The sequence below is a fragment of the Lissotriton helveticus genome, chromosome 9 (genome assembly GCF_964261635.1).
Source record: "Lissotriton helveticus chromosome 9, aLisHel1.1, whole genome shotgun sequence".
Classification (NCBI taxonomy): domain Eukaryota; kingdom Metazoa; phylum Chordata; class Amphibia; order Caudata; family Salamandridae; genus Lissotriton; species Lissotriton helveticus.
Window position 1 is genome coordinate 263,602,934 of NC_136070.1, and position 5,942 is coordinate 263,608,875.

General features: G+C 47.9%; 1 pseudogene; it reads left to right on the forward strand.

Annotated features, from left to right (window-relative positions):
- Nucleotides 1-3,922: 3,922 nt before the first annotated feature.
- LOC144783170 (uncharacterized) lies at nucleotides 3,923-5,121 on the forward strand (annotated as a pseudogene).
- Nucleotides 5,122-5,942: the final 821 nt, after the last annotated feature.

Consider the following 5,942-nt stretch of genomic DNA (forward strand, 5'->3'; position numbering starts at 1 on the left):
TGGAGACGTAGCCAAAACACAGCCGCCGAGGGAGTCCGCGCTAGTAATCGCGGCCGGGCCAAATTTGGGATTCTCCCGCAATTAGCGGGACGGGTCTCACCACGGTCCCCGGCGGCAAGCGAGCAAAATTCCCAAAAAGGCACCAACGACTCAGGGGAACCGTGAAGGGTCGATCTCTAACTCATGCCCCCCATCCGCTGAGCGAGCGATCCAAAAATCGGTCGGTCCGATTCGATCCGGAGCCGACCGGCCCCTCACTGCAGCTGGTGGCCGTTGTTGTTCAATTGATGGCCGGCCCTGCCACCCAGGCGAGTCCCCGGTCTGCAAGCTGCCTCGGGCCACAAACGCCGCCGTCCGTTTCTCCCCGTGTAGAGGTGGTACAAACCTCGGGGACGCGCCATCGGGTACCGGAGCAGCTCCTGCGCCCGTGTGTGCACCGCTGAATCAGGATATCAGGCCGAAGGCGCCCTCGGGAGGAGATGGTACACGGAGCCGGGGGACCGGGCGGCCATCTTCAACGCCGGCTTGGCTCCTCCTCCAGCTTGAGACATTTTAATCTCACCTCTCCACTAACTGCTTCCGTGGGATGAATGATAGACTTTTTTACACATTGAAAAGTACTCTGTCATCACACATTTCATTCTTTATCTCATGCCTGCACTGTTAACTCAAAATACTTTTAATTGTTTTGTACCTCAGCAGGCATTTTTATTGCTCATGTCAGCACTTGAGTGCTAGCGTTAAACCTATTGGTTTTGCCAATGCTTGCTTAATCTGTTTGTTTCCAGAGGTATGTAATTCAAGGCTAAAGTGTGTTTGACGTGCAAAGTAATTTTATTTGATAATGGCCGTTAGTATTTTCTCTATGCTCTCTTTCTGTGTGGTCTTGCGCAAAGTAGTTGGCTCAGTGCTCCTGTCCCTGACCTCTAGTGGCAGGATGACCCTGCCCCATTTACATTTTTCCATCACTGGTTGTTAGCCCAGCCTCAATGTGAAAATCCCTTGTAGGGACATTGTATTTTATAGGCAGACACGGTCGGGAGACTAAACATTCCCTTTTTGTGTGCTGACTTAAGGAATGGGCTGAGGACTTAAGAATGTAATCGAAAAATTGCCGACTATAGTTGTTTTAGGGCATCATTCCAAGTTGTTGAATAATCCTTAGCTCTCCAAATTTACCCAACCCGTGGAATTAGTTACCAGGGGGTGCCTCAGTGATTCCGAGGGAAGAAATGAATGGGAATTCCAATGTTTAAAAAACATGAGAACTACAATGCGCGTTTTTGCGCTGATTCTGCTTATCTTTCTTTCCCATTTTTTTAGGTTTCGCCTGTCGAAAGCTGCGCAAGCAGCGTTTCGCGCAGGCGAAAACTAATGTTAGAACAGTATGGGGGACTTGAACCCGCCCCTTCTTTCCATTGGCTAGCTCCATAAATGGAGGCTAGCCATTGGAAGTCATCGTAGTCAATCACTTTTCCTCGGTCAGAACGCGAATCGTGGGCGTTTCTGACTCTTTTTTTAAGTCCCGCCCCTTGTTGCCGTGTGTCCCGGGCCGCGGTGTGATTGGCTGCCGGCCCGGGACACCCCCGTGACGTCATTGCCTGGGCCGCGCTGTGATTGGCTGCCGGCCCGGGACACCCCCGTGACGTCATTCCCTGGGCCGCGCTGTGATTGGCTGCCGGCCCGGGACCTGACTTGTTTCTGTATGTATCTTTTATGTAACGCATGTAATCCTTATGTTTTCAACTGGTTTATGAACGCCATGACAAAACGAAACAAGCACTTACAATGCCGAAAGGCTGGTTTGTAAAGGGCTCCGAACTGCAGTAAGCCGCCGCAGAGATGTTTGAAGATGTTGCGATTTCCAGTCAGCTTCTGGCAAACATGCCTCAGTATTAGATCAGCAAGACTTCATATTCTAAACAATTCCACAGTAAAACTACGTAACAAAAGGTAGCAAGGGGGTAAAGCCCAGAAGGAGAAAGCTGTACGTTTTACTGAACAGACCAAGAGGTCAAGGGAACATAGTGATGCAGTTTGGTGGATACTGTAAAACAATCCTTGCATGCGGTTTCTAAATAAAAATTTTTTTTTTAAAATTCCCTTGAAAACAATGCCTTTGCATAGCGTATAGGTCATGATGTAAGGATGGCAGAAACGTAATATGACACAACCACGTGTCCTTAAAATGATCAGCCTCCGACTAAAAAGCGGGAAAAAGTATATTGTTAGAAATCGTTTCCAAAACCAATGACACTGCACCAGGAATTCCAGCCTAGGCTCTGCGTGTTCCCTCTACATATTTTGGAACGCTGAAGACATATGGATTCATTTAGGAGGCCACCTGTCATGGCCTAGGGGCTGGCTTCAGGTTTCCTTGTTGCAAAAACAAAAGCAGAGGCCCGACGCGAATCTGTGAGCGTGGTTAGTGACGTCACAGTGGCATGTCGTGGGCACAGACTAGTCCGTACACGTCCTCCCGTCATAAGCTGGGTCTCAGTACAAGAGGGTGTGGCATCGTCCTTCAGAGGCCCTGTCAATAAGACGAGTGAACTATGACGCGCGGCAGTGTTGCCATCGAGAGTAAATAAAACAGTAGATCATGGGCCTCCCCTTTTCTTGGGAGACACTATAGGTTTCAAACAAAGCTACAAGCCACAGCGGAGCTACTCATCTCACAGATACTCAGGCCCACACCCAGGTATGTCCCCAGAGGGAAGACAATAGGAGCTGCAGGGGAGTGGCCTACGGGTGTGAAAGTCTTCTTTCGATTTACATCACTTGCAGCCAAAGCGGCGTTCATCGACGGGGATTATACACTGAAGAACATCTTGTTGGGTGGATTGCACTCATACTCACTCGGAGTAAAAGAATCTGTCAATTCTAATAAATAACCAAACAAAAGATAGCCACCGACGTTGTGATATAAACATTAAAAGAATAAGATGAGGCAAACAGACCAATCAATGTGTAGTAGTTACTACACAACTGAAAAAGATCACATGCTCACAATACCTGCACCTTTCATTCTTGAAATTATAGGGTCACACCGGACTGGTCGTTGGACAGGTGTCTGCTTGAGGCGGCTCTTCCCTACTGCCCCAGATGAAGGCCAGTGAGTAAGCAAGGAAGAGCAAAGGTGGTTACAGGACACTGTTGCCGCTCAGTGCCTTCCCTGCCATTACACCCGTTTCTCCTGTTGTTGCTTGGTGTCTTGCTGAGGTACTGCCTACGTATAAAAAGAGTTCTGAGTTCTGACTTTAGGCTTGTGTCACTTTAAACATTCAGTTATATGACTGTTGCATTTACTCTTAAGCATGTTCATTTTACCTCCACCCTTCCACCCATGTCTTGATTCTGGGCTTATTATTAGGTCTTGGCTGCAGACAGCGCATGAGCCGTTTCGAAGCGATGTGCTGCATCTCCTTTGCTGGCCTTAGCCGGCCCATAGGCTTCTCATTTGCTGGCTCCATCAACGTGCTCCAATTTTTTTCTCCTCATTTGTCCATGGCATGTATTTGTCAAGCCTCTTCCTGTGTTTACTCCCCACCGAGAGCAAAGACAAAGTTCCTTGACGCTGAATAACAGATATTACTGTTAACCTAATCAATGGTTCTCACTTTATCAACCTCAGAAGGATAAAAGGCTGACACAGGCCCCTGTAGTGGACGCATTAGTCCACTAAGCCGCCAAGCAGTTACTACGCCCAGCCCACACTACGTCCAGCTGCCCGACCTCCACTTGCTGTCACCTTGTTTACAACTGTGACACCTGTGACTAGGAACACTCCTTTACAGCAAACTCATTAGCTGGGATGAGGATCCTATGTTGACACCAGATTCCCATAATGCCCCAGCGAGTATCGTAGGCGCACTGAGACAAAACTCCCTAAAGACTTCAGGAGAGAGTGCAGACAAGCAAGATGGCGGACCCCTCTGCTCCCTTGAAGGCGATGCTCTTCTCCGAAGTGGACGAATAAGCCGGTAGTGACTAAGTAGGTTCTCTCGAATCGCAGTTGGCCGGGCCTCGTGCAGCGGGGCTGGCGCATGTGCTTCTCGGGAATGGAGTAATGCTCAGCAGCAGGAAAGAACTGGCGGCACAGTGCTTGGTTTACGAGGAGTGACTGGGAGCAGCAGCAAGAGCCAGCTTCTCTCTACTGTCGGTGCTCAGCCTGTTGCAGGTGTGCATGTAAACAGTCAGGGCAGGCAGTAGGAGCAGCAACATGGGGCTCGTGTCACAACAATGATGACAGCCATGCCACGGTATCACTAATGAGCCCCCCTCTGTCCCAACCACAGCGCTACGAAGTTCCCAAATCACCAGCAGCCACTTTGCCACCGGGGAGCCCTTCTGCCCAAGCTATAAAGACCAGCTCAACACCCCTAGCTTCTCTATTTACACCTACGATGAGCTCCATACTGCCTGCTAGCAGTCACTTCAGCCAGCCTACTCCGCACAGCTCCAAGTTGCATATGTATGTAGGGGCAGGTAGCAGTGCATCCCCTGATGAAAATCGAAGAACGCTCCAAGCGGGCTCGATGTATGGCACCAACCAGTCCTCTAAATTTTCAGAGACCCTCAAGCTCACAAAGCAGCCTTTACACAAAATGGGCATTGTAACTCAGTTGACCCAGTGTTTATGTAGAATGTTGACTGTGCAAGGCACACTTACGCACCAGCGTCAGTAACATGTTGTCAACCACCAGAACCCATCTATAAATCACTGTAAACTGGACTTTCAAATGCAGCCTAAAATATCAGTAGTGCACCTTCACCCTGCAGCAGAAACTTCATGCTGCAAACCCTCAACATCTCTTTTAATGACGACGCCACCCATAAGCCTAACACAATACTCTGTGTTCTGCCGCTGCAGTGTCCACCGACGACACCCTGTGCACCACTATTATACCGTCCCTGCATGGATAGGGTGTTCCAGGGTCTGCTGCTGGGGGCATGCAGCAGAGCAGAGTTGCACACATCATGCTCAGCTCATCACGGACGCCATCACCAAGGTATGCAAAGGCAACTCCTCCGGGTAAAGTTGCACCACAGCTCATTGTGAGTCCTTCTACACAAAGCACAATACAGTTGCCTCCAGGTCTTACTATACCCCCCCAGTAAGTGAACTTGCAATCCATGGAGCCTTTTAGAGTTTTTAATTTGGACACACCATTCTGCTTTCCATAATTGTGTTGTTGTTACTGGAGTGGGTTCAGGTGGATGCCATTTTGCTTTCTCCTTTGGTTTTATTATAATTTTTTTCCTTATCTTCGTTAGCCATCTCATTTTTCAACTTGTTAGGTCTTGCCTACGGACAGCTTTTAGATGTATTTTGTCACAGACCTACTGTGGACAACCCTTACTTGCGGTGGGATTTGGGACAAACAATGGCTTACAAGTCGTTGGATTTCATGTCAATCTCATGTGCTTGCATATTATTCAATTGTTTTCCTTCCCTTTCTTGTGTTTATCCTTCCCCTTGAGAATAACCTATTTACCATCCTTTTGACTGGATGACTCGTATCCTTCTACTGCTCACATTCACGGAACTACTTTGTTCTTTTCCAGTCATCATTAGACACAGAAGAAAAGCCATCATATAAGAAGCCATCCAGTTATATTGAAAATAAACCCAACAAATGGCAAAGAATGACTGACCAAACACAAGTATTGGTATTGTACACAACAGCTCTTCCACAGCTAAGGCTAGACGAGACCGAAAAACAACGTCTTTAATTGACTTAAAAGGGAGAGTATTTTCTTCTCAAGTCATGTGGTACAATGAAGAAGATCATTATTTTTATAGACTATTTTTTTTAAACGTTTGTTGTGTTGGTGGATAAACTCAGTTCAATGGCTTTTGTGATTGAGCAGTGCTTTATAATTGTATCTATCTCCTTCGTGTAAGCGGCGGGCCCTTTATACAGTTACTGAGCAGGTCG